We start from the raw sequence: 15,641 nt of genomic DNA, 5'->3' as shown, positions 1-15,641 counted from the left end.
ATGGAGCCAGAAAGTTAAATTGACGGCGATAAAAAACTGTATTATGTGCCACTGAGTCAAATACTTTATATTTTCTACGTCCACCTGCGCGACGTGCACTTATATTAGAGGCATATCTGTGTTGTCTAAGGCACACTCTTTCAATATACAGTTGACGAACTGTTAGAACTCGAGCTATGGAGTAAAGTGTTTGAGTGCAAAAAGTAATGGGTTTAAAGAACATGACTTTCAGGATCGCTCTTTGAACACGTTCTAGTGGAAGCAAGTGCGTTTTGGCAGCACCTCCCCAGACCGGTATACAATAAGTAAGCAGTGATTGCGTTAATGCAATGTAGACCGTTCTAAGAAAGTGTGGGTCAGAGACACGCCTAATTTTTTTGAAAATGAAAATTAGCTTACGAATACGGTTCGATATGTAACGAATATGTTTGGACCAAGAAAGATTGCTGTCAACTATAACTCCTAAATATTTAGTTTGATCAACATTTTCTAGACATTCACAGTCACAATTATAAGAATTGGCTGCATCACCCTGCAGATCACCAGTAGTGCATCTATGTACTTTAAGTGTATATGCCAATGTTATGTAATTTTAACAAAGGAGGTCGAGACAAAAGTGAATTTATCATTGGCCCAGCCTGTATTTTAAGGCCTCAATTTTGTCGTCAAACTATAATTTTTGTACGCGTATATTTTATTACGCGCTACCGAAATTCGATTACTTAGCTGGCCGGTTAAGTGACGTTACATTGATTAACTCATAACTTTAATATTAAATTACTTCAGCTCGCCTCATAACAAGTCGAGCCAAGCTTGTGGTTACTATCATACATACAAAGTCACACGTAGGTACGGTACGTACGCTCACACCTGTTTTTTGGCAATTGGCTGGTGCGCAAACTTCTTTTGAATATACAGGTTGACTGGTAATTCGATCTATTCTTTCAAAGGGATTACTATAGGTTATTTGCATTGTTTTTGGCCTCATCAACTGGGGGTCGAAAATCAGTAGTTTTTGAGTTATGCGTTTTTAGTTTTTTTCGAAAAAATCTACTTTTCGGCATATTAATGCAAATTATAAAAAAGTAAGTGCATTAGGATGGTTTTTTTTTTATATTGTAGCCCATGAATAAAGGATTATTTTTAACATTAAAGTCATGTAAATATGCATGCTTAAGAAATAAAAGGTTAAATTCACAAAATGGACTATTTTTAGGGTTCCGTAGTCAATTAGGAACCCTTATAGTTTTGCCATGTCTGTCTGTCCGTCCGTCCGTCCGCGGATAATCTCAGTAACCGTAAGCACTAGAAAGCTGAAATTTGGTACTAATATGTATATCAATCACGCCAACAAAGTGCAAAAATAAAAAATGGAAAAAATGTTTTATTAGGGTACCCCCCCTACATGTAAAGTGGGGGCTGATATTTTTTTTCATTCCAACCCCAATGTGTGATATATTGTTGGATAGGTATTAAAAAATGAATAAGGGTTTACTCAGATCGTTTTTTAATAATATTAATATTTTCGGAAATAATCACTCCTAAAGAAAAAAAAGTGCGTCTCCCCCTCTAACTTTTGAACCATATGTTTAAAAAATATGAAAAAAACAAAAGTAGAACTTTATAAAGACTTTCTAGGAAAATTGTTTTGAACTTGATAGGTTCAGTAGTTTTTAAGAAAAATACTAAAAACTACGGAACCCTACACTGAGCGTGACCCGACCCGCTCTTGGCCGGTTTTTTAACATATCTCTTCAACAAAAGGCGGATTAGTAAAAAAACTTCGCGTAAAAATTACAGAAACGAAATCTGTATGTCTTACCCTTTCCAGAAATGTACAAATGTTGACATGTTTAACTCAATAATTGAAAATAATAACTTTAATAACAGAGCGCGTACGCGTTACAGCGTGCGCTGGAAACGTACCTGACCCGAAGTCGAATAGCTTGTGTAATGTTTGTTTCTTTTTCGTCTTATCATGCCTTATCGTACCTTTTGTTTATTTAAGCGTTAAAAGTTGACTGGGCCAAAAACATTGCAAATAACCTATGGAATAACCCCTTTGAAACAATACATCTAATTACCAGTCACCCTGTATGTATGTCACTTTTTATACTGACTTTGATACTGTGTGACGTGTGATGTGACTTACTGACAGATGTGTCCACACAGTCGATAAGACAAGAGCAAAAAAGGTTCAATTTTTGTCATTTTGGCTACGGAACCCTAAAATCAAAATGTTGTTAACTTATAAGTTTACTATTGTAAACTTTACTGTTGTAAACTTAACTATTGTAAACTTAACTATTGTAAACTTAACTATTGTAAACTTAACTATCGTAACTTAATTATTAAGTGAAATTATGCGCAGTTTCTTTCATTTACATAAAAACGTTATTATTCAACTCGACTAAGGTGGTACAACTTCTGGGCTTGCAATGTTAAAAAATACTTTTTCTCCCAAAGACAGGTTATTTGCATAAAAAGAAGGTCATACATATCCGTGAAAGTGCCTTTCTTATTTAAGCGACTTGGCGTGTGTGCTCTTTGCGCTAAGGACCCTTTGCATTATTTTTAAAATGGCGGCAGCTGAGTGTTCTATATGGGTTTTGGCTTAGAGACGAGTTACTCGTAGTCAGATTTTACCATGCAACGTCGTTGACTACTGGAAAAACATTGGCTCGTTTGCTTCTTACTTTTATGTTTATAATAAGGTTTTAACATGCCTGGTAGAGGTATCATTGCTCGACACAAAATTCCCAATATAATATCTGACATATTATCGGATAGCGTCCCTATCTTTTCTATAACGTAGTCCAATAAAATCAAGTCTTTAGTGTTCTTTACATATCCCACACCTTTTTTGGTCTTCTCTGTTTGGCCTAAAGGTTGACTGGTAGAGAATGCCAAGTCCGCCTTTTGTAACTGTATATTTTTACTGTGCAATGAATTTTAAATAAATAAATAAATAAAATAGCGATATCCTTCTACTTGTGTCACATTTATGGATAATGGCCGATTGAAAGTATTGCGAGTGATCTACTAAGATACACTGTCGTGCACTGGGACTTTAACTTTATATAAAAAAAAATATTATGAGAGTGTTATTTGTGTTATTTGTAGTTGATACAGAAACTGTCTACAGCTATGCTAGTTTTACGTTTATTGATAAAAGTTTAATTTTAGTGACAAGTTTAGGAATAAATGAAAAAGAAGTACCTATTCCTTTTTTTATTTAAATATTAAAATAAAATAGCTAATTAGGTACATCATTATAGTGATAATATACCTAATCGACATTATTGTGTTTCATTATTTATTGTTTTGCCACAATTTTGCTTTACAATATTTGGATATCTTGGATACCGTTTTAATTATATTATCGTGATTACGTTACACATACCTAGTTGGCCACAGAATTATTTAAATGAGCGTTGTCCGCAAATTACGTGGTCAACCGTAGGTTATCCCACAAATTTTAATCAGGTTACGTTTTAAAACACAGGGCGTAATTTTTATAATAGGCAATATTTAAGGAGATGATTTTATAGCTCATAATACAGAAGAAAACACAAAAAGGGTATTTCCAATCATTATGGACAGCAAACGCGCAGCGGTGCATAAGAGTCAAAAATTGCTCAACAGCAGCATGCCAAACTTCATTCAGTGAGTCCATCAGATCCTCGACGAAGGACAGTTTGCGAAGTTCGGCTTTGATGTTTTATATTTTTTTACATCGCCATTTCATTAAGTCAATAAAATATTGCCTGTTATAAAAACTACACCCCGTGTGTGTGCACACGGTTTTGTGTCTACTTGTCTAACTCCTCGGGTTTCAGACTTATTTTTGAGTCACTGGAATTTAGATTTAATTATAATTGAGGTACATCGGGGCAAATCTCAACTGGGGGCCAATTGTAACTAATCCATTTTTTCCATTACATATTCACTATAATGTTCAGTTCTACATGTATCCACTGAAATCGCCTACCGTATACAACCGGTGGGCACTCTATTTAATAATGCAAACATTGTAAAACATGGAAAAAATGGACCAGTTACATTTGACCCCAATAGAGATCTGCCCCGCTGTACCTTAATCAAATTTCAAATTTTGATTGACGTAATCGGCCGGGAGTCGGCACTCCAAACGCTAAGATGAGTTTAGAATAAAAATTACGAAAACAAACGTAAGTAACATCTGCTTTGGAACACTTTATTTATTTAACGTAAGTTAAGAAACTTTAGTTTCCCCGTTTCCTCATAGAACCGGAATGTAGAAAGTTTCGACGTTGTGAATTTATTTCAGTCAGCGGACCAACTTATTTGCAGTACAAATACGGCTTAACTAAAACTAGTGTGACCAGTATTTTCATTCCATTCCCGTTTGATTAGCGTTAAACTTTATTGCGGCGGACATAATCCGACAGCAGTGGCGACTTTAGGAAATTTTAATGAAATGTATTCCAAGTTAATTTTGATAATGCATATTGGAATTGTAAAAATGTTTTAAAAATTCATGGTTTGGTTGCCAGGCTAGGCGGCCAACAATTTGTATAAATTGGGAAAATATTACTTGTCAATGTTTACAGCGTAAGGCAAACTTGCGGACAAATTTATTTTACACTATTCCTTCGGTATTTAATTTAAATAAAATAATGCAAGATTATTTTGACGCCTTTAAAAGACCACTGAAATCTACATACAGGTGTGTTTTTTTTTCAGTACGTCCCTGATTTCATTTACTTACCTAATAATAGGTATCATATCAGAAATGTTTTTGTCCATTTATTTGAAAACTATTCAACCGACCAAGTTCAAAATAATTTTCCTAGAAAGTCCTTATAAAGTAAACACATTTTTTTTTACTTTTGGAGCGATTATTTCCGAAAACATTAGCATAATCAAAAATGATTTTAGTAAATCCATTCATTACCTGTGGGGGTACCCTATTTTTTTTTTTCTTTTTATTTTACCACTTTGTCGGAGTATTGGTACGTATTGGTACTTTCTAGTGCTAACGGTCACTGAGATTATCCGCGGACGAACGGACAGACATGGCGAAACTATAGGGGTTCCTAGTTGACCACGAAACCATAAAAATGATAATTTTATATAACCACATAGCAACATTACATGAAATATTGTCAATTACGACAAATTGTCTCCTGGAGAAAATTGTCGTTACCATAATGCGTGAAGTGAAAGTGGCCTGTCAATATCGTAGTTAGCAATCTGTGCCTACCCCTTTTGGAAACAGGCAAGAGTATATGTATGTATGTGTCTCCCGGAGGTGTGTACTCATATTAAAAACGTACATTGCGGACAGCGACACTTTTCATGTAAATAGCTATTTCCATTTTCAACGGTCGAAAACAAATTAAACCGACTTGGATTTGCAAATTTGGTCGCGGATTACTGTTGTACGTGTTTTAATACCGTAGCAATCAAGAACGGAATACGAAGTGGCGCTGGAGTATGATTCTTGCTGAAATTTAATAATATGTATGCATATTTTTGGGTGTTCGTTCATTCTAGACACTGGTTTCGACCAGAACATATATTATATTGAAATAAGTAGATTCCAATCTAAATGGTCTCAGTTTTTCGAGTAAGTACCTAGTAATTTTCTTGATTATTGGTCTGTACGAGTATGTGGACTAAATATTAGGTGATACCTGAAGATACGACGAGACTAGAGTAGCCAAAACGCCTTTTAAATGGCCGCCCGGAGCAGCATCGTAAAAGCACAGTATAAGGAATATTCAGTAGTTAATCTCCGGCAGGTAGATGCGGGCGGTCTCTATTGCGCAAGGTCACGCAGGGTGACGCAGGGTTGAACAAAATTACTATAAAGTTAATCAATCAACTTCGTACAAAGTAAGTTGTTGTTATTAATATTAGGTACTATTAGGTAACTGTAAGTATTAGTATAACAATACCACACCAGTCAATATTGAATACACAAAAAAATATTATTCATATATTAGTTTAATAAGCGCAATACTAGATTGTGTAACGATCCCGAGCAAAATGAGATATTCACGGGGAAGGCTTTTCACATCACGTATGTGGTAATTTATATGTTATACTTAGATATTATTTAAAACAAAAACGCACTTTCTACTACGTACCATTCAAGTAGGTAGTAGGTACGTGTTTTTTTCTTATATACTGACGAAATAGTATTTACATAAAATGTCTGAATAGATGGTTCCACAATATTTAAGTAGGTACCAAAATTTCGAGATAAGATAGATCGCATCATCTACCTAAATAAAAAACAAGTATTTGGTTGCAAAGTAATTAATGTCGTTACAGGTAAATCCTTATTGATTTTAATGCATCACTATATCTCACTTTTACCTAACGCTGCAAAAATATAAGTATAAAAACCACTTACTTTTCTGGAAATCTAGGAATTGTGAAGAATGTTATATCCGGATTTTTAGAACTGTTGGAACTGTTCTCCATACATCCATAAACACTACAGTAACGAAATGACCTCGGCACTGACGTCATTTTCACACACACAACAAAACAGCGCGCAAACGCGGCCCCGACTGTCCAGCCCAATAATTACCAGTTTCGCATGTTTTCGCTGCATGCGAGGGGAGGGAGGGGGACACACCGCGCGGCGTGAAGTTTGTAAGAAGAGTTATTACTGGTTTATACTGTGGTAAAAGCAAGCCCAAGCTCAGATCAGGGGGGTTACCATGACGTACTAAAGATGTTCAGTTTAGGTTGAGAGAAAGGGACACAGCTATGGCAGTTACATAGCTCCGTCCCTCTCTCTCAACCTAAACTGAACGGCTTTAGCACGTCATGGTAACCCCCCAGGACCCTGTAGTAGGAGTGAAAAATTAAAGAAATTAGACTGAAGGGACCTGCTTGACCATGACCAGGCTAAGGCCCATCCGCGGCTGTAATGCCTCAGACGACGATGATGAAGATAAAGTAGCTACATTTTTTTAAGTAATTCGATTTCTCCAATTTGAACAAAAACCAAACGCGATGATCAACTTGTCTACCCCGTTCAAGCAGACGGCGGAAAAATGAAACGGTTGTTCAAACAAAGCGGCGTAATTAAATGGCTGCCCGTGGGAAATCGACGCCGTCACTCTCGGGAAGACGCCGGGCGAACTGTTTTTACAAATCTAATAATTAATAGTTTTTCTTACTTAAAGGTACCGAAATGTCTTATTGAATACTTCGAAATCAAGACTAAATACACAGATTTTAGGTAAGGGAACCCATTTTTGAATGTTAACGTGTTCATTATTTTAAATAAATTACTTATATCTACACTACTAGCCATTCTTCTTCTTCTTAAGGTGCCATATCCTAACGCATGTCGGCGATCACCATGCGAAAATCTTCTACTCAGAGTGGTAGCGTCTGCAATACCGGTCCAACTTCTTATATTGCCACACCTTGATGTTCTTGGTCTTCCTTTACTTCTCTTTCCCTCAATAATATTCTTCAGTAAGGCATAAATAACATTTCGCCGTTTTCCACAAATTTTAGAATAGCTAAATCTTGCGCTGGGATTTCAAAACCCGGCTCCTGGTAGAACCAACTGTAATATTAATAACATCTTTCAGGACGAAAATAACGATAAAAATTTCTACAGTAAAATATTACAATATTCAGACGATTTCCTCATTCCAGATGAACTCCTGACACGGTAACAATACTTTTTTATGCAAAATTAATTTATTATTCGAGTGCACAAGCTCTGAACTGTGATGAAAGCACGTAATCAATATACCTCTCTCACGGTATCGTGTTTTGAGAACAGTACGTTAGACTTATAAATACATTGGCATAAATATGTAGTACATTATATACCAAAGTGTACAGTGAGGGAAAAGATAATTGCTTGTCATGTTCTTACCTACGGAGTTACAAACAATATTTTTTCAGACATTCAGTGAAATGGTTAAAATTGCAAACGAGACTAAATCGCATATTATTATTATTTTTAACACTGACCTCCGACGTTTCAAGGACGGCATTGTCCCCGTGGTCTCGGAGCAGACTGACATTTTATTTTAGATACGTGTAAAAATCGTGTAAGTTTAAATCAATGCAGTGAAATGTTGACTTCAAAGTATCACGTTGCAGGCGTAGTCTACGCCTGCAACGTGATACTTTGAAGTCTACGCCGCGTAGAACTATCAAGAAATATTAGGAAAGTATAGCCAACTAAACTTCATACAGATCCTATGGTTCACTGACAACTTGGTGGAATTTAAGATTAAGACACAGATGTTACTTATAACTTACTAAATGAAATCTTCTGAATTCATGTATTGACCAGTTCTTTAGCTGTCTAGCTGACCGAATGTACTCTGTACCATATCTGTTTACTGTGACAGGGCTTTGGTGTAATCCCTCTTCGCTGATTGAAAACAAACTGTGATTGGGACTCGAATAAAATAGTAAACAAATTGGAGCATTACTGGCACTTGTTTGCAGGTTTAGCGGCCGAACGTGACTCGTCGGGCCGCATAGACTGTTATTGAAACTAGCCAGTAATGGCGCATTTCCTGATTAGTACGTATTTGTATTACAGTAGGATATAACTGTGGTTGAATCCTGTGTATTCATTTTGAAATCATGTATAGCGCAACGACGAGTGCTACAGCTCGTTTGGTTTGTAAAGTATTCTAATTACTTTATTACTGAGCATCGCAAGAATTGATAGGGCACGAAGGTTACGTTTTCTAGGTGCTTAATGAAACAAACATTTTTTTCAACGAATCAAAATCTTGAAGAAAGTGGTCTAAAATGACCTACCTTTTTCTCGCACTCTGTTTTTCCAAAATCTGTAAACGCTACTATTATGAAAATTGATATCGAAGAAAAGTCTTCTAAGATCGTTTTCCCCTAGCAGCACGGAATCTAGCCCTCACTGACCCGCTGTCATAACACATCATGTCCTGTATAATTAGTATAAATCAAAATCAAATAATCTTTTTTACAATAGGTAGAGAGTAATACTAGTATAAAATGCTGATTTAGTTTACTCTGTAATAAAATAGCAATCAATGTAATATCCATTGGTTCCACCAATTTTCATATCACAGCTCTCCACTAGTTTGCACGACAAATACCAAAATATTCCAGCATCCTTCAGCTAAGTAACCCCCTGTATATTAGATTACGGTCTAACGAGATTTCTTATTCTCTAAGCAAGCCACGTGCGCGAAAAGAAAACGTCCACCCGCATACATTAGACTTTGCCACAGTGAAAAGAGATGTAGCTTTAGGACTTGATGTTTAAGGGCATTTTTAAAATTTGGGTGCCCCCAATTAGTGTAAGTTGTTAACAAACATGAACTCACTGTCAATTTTGTGACGACAATTAAGCATAAAATCTGTCTAAAAATTCACTTTGTTCACATTCTGAATGTAGATTATCGCTTAAAGTTTATGCAGTGAGTTAATTTTTGTAAACAACTTACGCTAATTGTGGGGGTCCCAAATTCTGAAAATGCCCTTAATTTTCTGTTCATTTCTGTACGTGCGCGATTGGTGCTGCCCTCACTAAATTATATAGGGTACAGTCAAGTGCAAAATTACAATCGTCTCATAAATATGGTACTACGCTCTTATGATACCAGACTAAGATGCTATGGGAAATATTTTTGAGTGAGATGATGTGCACACCCATATTTTTTCACTTGACATTGGTGCCATTTTATATTTATCTGGGCCAAGACAAGATGTCAGTCGATCACTCTCCGTAGAGGATTGTAGTTATCTCTGTCGTTCTTAGTAGCATATTATTCGCTACGGAGCGTCAACGATTATAGTGTTGGCTACTGGCTCTCGCTTGTTACAACAAATAGCTGTTAAGCATTTCAATATAATCAAATAACTGCCAGGGCTTGTAATATGTAAACTGTGCCGATGACGGGACGTGGTCCAGGCTAATCCGTTTATTTAGATTTCGCTGGCTTCGGCTCAGCTGAATATAAAACATGTTACGGACGACAAAATTACTTAACCTGTAGGTGCACCTACATCTCTTTATTTGATTAGGTTCATACCTGTGCAGCGAAAACTCCTGTGTGGCGACTTGATTTATATTCGTTCTATGTTTATTATTTTACTACTCAAAATATGTAAATGATTTTTAAGATTTTTTTAGTTGCATTAATGATGATACAGAAGAAACTACAAACAACTTTTTGACTAGACGACGACTGGACTGGCCTAGCGCGTAGTGACCCTGCCTGCTAGGCCGCGGTCCCGGGTTCGAATCCCGGTAAAGGCATTTATTTATGTGATGAACACAGATATTTATTCCTGAGTCATGGATGTTTTCTATGTATATAAGTATTTGTATATTATATATATCGTTGTCTGAGTACGGTCATGGACTATAATTGTTGATCCACTTCTAGCTCATTTTATACTGGACATCTCATAGTTAAGTATAGTTGAGCTATAACGTTCCAGTATAAAATGAGCTAGAATTGGATAAACAATTAAAGTCCGTGACTTTACCCACAACACATCAAGCCTTTCGCCTTTCGCCTTTGTAAGTTTGTATCTCTATTCCTACAAATTGTATATTATTAACTGTTGTACACAATAAAGTGATTACTACTACTACTAAATACTACAAGAATTCTTGAGCTTACCGTGGGACTCGGTCAATCTGTGTAAGAATGTCCTATAATATTTATTTATGTAATTTTTTCAAGTACCTAAATTTCATTTATTTTTGATTATTTTTCTAAAGATTAACGACCAAACAGTTCCCGTAAAGGTGCGATAGTAGGTAAATGAGATCAGTAATTGTACCCGTGTAGCTATTTGGCAACTGATTTGTCTCCGAAATGCAATAATAACTCATTAATCAACGGAGAATCCAGTCACGGAACATAAACCCTCTCGTCCCATTAAGCTATTTACCTATAAAGCTACACGATGCGTACTAGGTTTTCAAGAACTACTAGGAAACTACTAGACTCTCATTATTGGTACTTCCAGTAGTTACTAAAAATGTTTACTCGGAATGGTTCATTAATAACAAATAAAACCGGGTATGGAAAGCGCTGAGAAACATCGGTTTTCCCCGAAAAATACGACCTCGGTCTCTTTAAAGCAAGAGTGATTACTGATTCTGGCTATTACTGACTGAATCCGTGAACTCCATCTTAGACTCAGTCTTCACTTTCCATCAGCTGTGACTAAGATCAATAGGATCGGCTATTGATCCTAGTCCCAGCTGATGGAAAGTGAAGAAGAATAAGCGTATAATTAAAAAAAAACGGCCAAGTGCGAGTCGGACTGGCCCGCCGAGGGTTCCACTTTCAATAGTTTAATCATCAAATGTTATTCATATAACCCTACAGACTTAACTAAATCCTTTAAGACTCAATTTTCCACGTAACAAATAATATTTAATATACAATTTTATTATTACACAATGTTCAAAGAAAATCAAGACAATTCGACTTCAATAGTACGACATGTCGTAAGGACGCTCCTGACCCGACCCCAAATTATATTAGGAAAAATGTGATGTAAGAAATGAGCGTTCAACGAACAGCGACATCTATCGGCAAATTAAGTAAACTAATGTGCGCGAGCTTAAAGTATGGAAGATGATTTTTATGGGAAAATGATTTATTGCATGAACCAGTTTTAACCATTTTTCCTCTATTTGAAAGCAGGTACTCTCATTGTCATTCTGTAGAAATGACAGGTACAATAACCACCCTTGCGGGTGGTGTAATTGAAAATGTAAATCTGAAAGATTTTTTAAAAATAAAAAAAAAGTTTTCAAGATTCGTGTACGATTTTACTTTTCCTATGATACTTATTACAATAGCCATTTATGGTAAAAAAAATCATAAATTTTCGTTGGTAAACTTCTTGACATTTACAGTTTGCCCCCCTTTCATTTTGACCATTTTCTATACTTAATAGATAAAAAAAATACTTTTCCCCTCACTAGCTCGGAAACATGTGTTTTGTCCTTTAATACCAGCGGGTAAAAACGCATTTTATCCACTAGTGGGTAAAGTAATTTGACCTTGAATAAAGTCAAATTAACTGCTTAAAAATTGATAAAAGCAGGTGAATCTTTTTTTTTTTTATACTACGTCGGTGGCAAACAAGTATACGGCCCGCCTGATGTAAAGCGGTTGTACATTCCCTTTTGCTGTGTTAAGTACACAGCAAAAAGGAGTGTACAAGTTCTAAGGAGGGTTGGGGTTGCCGACGACTCAAAGGACAATAAACGGAACAAGTTAGTTCCGTAAGTCCTCCCGTCATCAGCACACCGCACCCTCGTTGAGCTCTGGCAGCCTTACTCACCGACAGGAACACAACACTATGAGTAGGGCCTAGTGCTATTTGGCTGCGGTCTTCTGTAAGGCGGAGGTACTACCCCAGTTGGGCTCTGCTCTAGATTCGAGCGAGACGATATCCGCTGTGCTGTGCCCTACCACACAAAGCGGAATATCATTCGCTATGCCCTACTTCCTACAGTATGCCCTACTTCCTACAGTATGCCCTACTTCCTACACTATGCCCTACTTCCTACAAATCTAATAATAAAGAGGATTTACCACCTGTGGAACTACTGGAAGCAGTGATAAACGCATTGTTTGCGTTGTAGTTTCCTCGCTATAGTGAGGGGAAAAGTTTTGTGTTACACTCGGGTGCAAATGTATTTTACTTCTCATGTGTTAAAAAACTCGCAAGTTCAGGATTCTATTCTCGAACCACTCGCTTCGCTCGTGGTTCTACTATAGAATCCTTTCACTTGCTCGTTTTTCAATTTCACACTCGGCGTTAAAATACAACTTTGCCCCTTGTATAACAAATAACTATTAAATCTGTAGAGGTTAACTATGTTCATAAGTATTCAGAATTTTAAAGCGTAGTTCTCGAGAATTTAGTAATGTGACAGACAGACATACAGACAGACGGACGGACAGAGTCGCACTATAAGAGTTCCTTTTGTACCTTTTTGGTACGGAACAGAAAGGTCATCAGTATCAATATTTACTACAGATTTTTGACTGATATATAGCTCCGAATCGAACGAGACAGAACTGGGTTCTGCTCATTGGAGCTCAAATGCCAACACCACTGGAGCACTCTTTAGGTTTTCCGACTCAGTATTTCAAAAGTTTGTTAAAATCCGGCTACAAAGAGAGCTACTATAGCAGACAAAGTAAACATTTCCTCTCGGAATGTCAACGGTTTTAATTCACGGGTGAATCCGCAAAATGGAACGAATCCTACAATGTAGGTTACATAGCGGAGTATTGAAATTTTTGACTAATTTTATGTCGAAGCAATTTAGAGCGCCTTTTATGAAAATCCAAATCAGGCAGGCAAGCATTTGTAATTTCGATAGGGAAGGTCTGATATTTTATCATATATCGCGCGATCATGCTTGCCTGCCAGGTGAGTTGCCTACATATAAATCACTGTATGCTATAATTCAGACACTTGGTCGAGATTACTTAATACAACTGTCAGTGCGTGAACTGACGCACGGTGCCTTTATGAACATTCCTAGGAACCGCTCGCTGGTCACAAATCTGGTTAATGTCCCCTTTGTGGTGTGCTGAGACGCTGATATATTGGTGTGACGTGCCATGGTTAAGCAGGTTACCTAACGTTACCTAATAATGTTACGTGTGTACTCGGAGATGAATCTCGTTTTTATAATGGCATTGTATTTTGTCAGTATGAAGAAAGTATTCCATTTCAATAATGCCTTTGGGGAAGCTAAGTATCATTGCCATAAATGTGTATAATGTACCTCTATCCTACTTTATGAGGTGGACATATTATTGTTCCACATGTTTATCTTGGTTTGTTATAAGCGCTGGTGGCCCAGCGGTAAGTACTACTTTCGATCCGGAGGTCGCGGGTTCGAACCCCGGCTCGTACCGATGAGTTTTTCGGAACTTATGGGCGAAATGTCATTTGATATTTGCCAGTCGCATTTCGGTGAAGGAAAATATCGTGAGCAAACCGGACTAATTCCAATAAGGCCTTCGGGTTGGAAGGTCAGATGGCAGTCGCTTTCGTAAAACTAGTGCCTATGCCAAAGCATGAGATTAGTTGTCAAAGCGGACCTAAGCCGAGCCGTGGCAAATGCCGGGATAACGTAAGAAGGATGATGATGTTTATCTTGGTTTGTTAGAATAATGAACATTAAAGTACCTACGCGATATGATATAATTGAAATCCTAATTTACTTCCTTATTTTCAAATATATACCTTCATGTCCTTCATCAACATAAAAGTTGTGATTAAACAAAACAATTATAACGACAAAGGTATTATTTTCCCTTTTGTAAAATTTTGCCCAACAAATTGTCATAAAAGCATGAAACAACTTCTCGAGTAATTAAAGCACGTTTAAAACTCAAGTCAGCTTTAGTACACAAAAGATTGTTAATTACGTTTTCGCGTTTTGAGAAATATAACGTTTCGTATACCCTCGGCCAGCGCAGCATGGACTGCGGAACAAACGTGTTATATAATTAAAAATGGAAAATAGCTGCGGAGCCAAGAATTGATACAGATAATCATGTTTGAAGATTATGAAATTAAAGGAAGAATATTGTCTTCGGTTACCGCGATAGTTACTCATGAAATAAAACTATGGAAACGGATTAAATCGCGTATATACAATTGTATATACAATTCATCCCGACGTTTCGAACACTTTACAGCATTCGTGGTCAATGGGTGACTGAGGAAAAATTACAATGTGCAAAAGCAACCCACATACAAGAAAAATGATGTAAAGTGTTCGAAACGTCGGGATGAATTGTAAATTCATTATACGCGATTTAATCAATTTCCATAGTTTTATTTTAAAGGAAGAAGTAAATTATTTATCTCGACTTTAATGGCTCTGCTTCGCCTGCCACTGCTGTCTGAGCCTACTCCATTTTATCTAACGGTTGCCGCAATGACTCAAAATGGGAAGACAACACGCCATTTTGACCCGGTCTTGAGCAGACTCGCGCCAGCATCACAGGCATCTTCTGGGTGGGGCGAGTTCTACTCCATCGTAGGCCACGTTTATGCCTTTGGCTAATCTGTGGCCAAGAGTAAGCCCATTTACAATAATAAAAAAGTTTTCGCCAACGCTCATCCGCCTACTCTAGTAAAATTACTAATGGACATTTTTTTTACTGTTGAGCTGTATCGCGCCAAAACAGAAGAGCGATAGAGAAAGCGATAACTAACTTCGGAGCGTCAACGGCTGCACTATAATATATAACTACGAAAAATATATTATCGTAAGAGTTTCGTGAGCGTTTGTGCATTCGGTGGTTTATCATGGCAGAGATGATATCCAAATTGGCTCCTAATAAAGCCGAGAGCCATTACGTCGTTACTTGGTTACGACTCTTGCGACAGGTCGACACGTTTTCACTCAAGCATTAACTGCAAATGATCCCTGAAAGGCCAAAACTGCCAACACGTTTACTGTTGTCGTATAAAATGTTGCGAGCAGAGTACAGTCATTAGCTTTAAGCTCATACATTCTGTATGTTACTTTGATTTGTTTTTTTTTTCTAGGGCAAAAGATTTTTTTTTAACTACTTCTTAAGAACTTCACACATTGTCATATATTTGAA

Source organism: Leguminivora glycinivorella, chromosome 3 (assembly GCF_023078275.1).
Source record: "Leguminivora glycinivorella isolate SPB_JAAS2020 chromosome 3, LegGlyc_1.1, whole genome shotgun sequence".
In the NCBI taxonomy this organism is placed as follows: domain Eukaryota; kingdom Metazoa; phylum Arthropoda; class Insecta; order Lepidoptera; family Tortricidae; genus Leguminivora; species Leguminivora glycinivorella.
Note: the sequence above shows the minus strand (reverse complement) of the source record.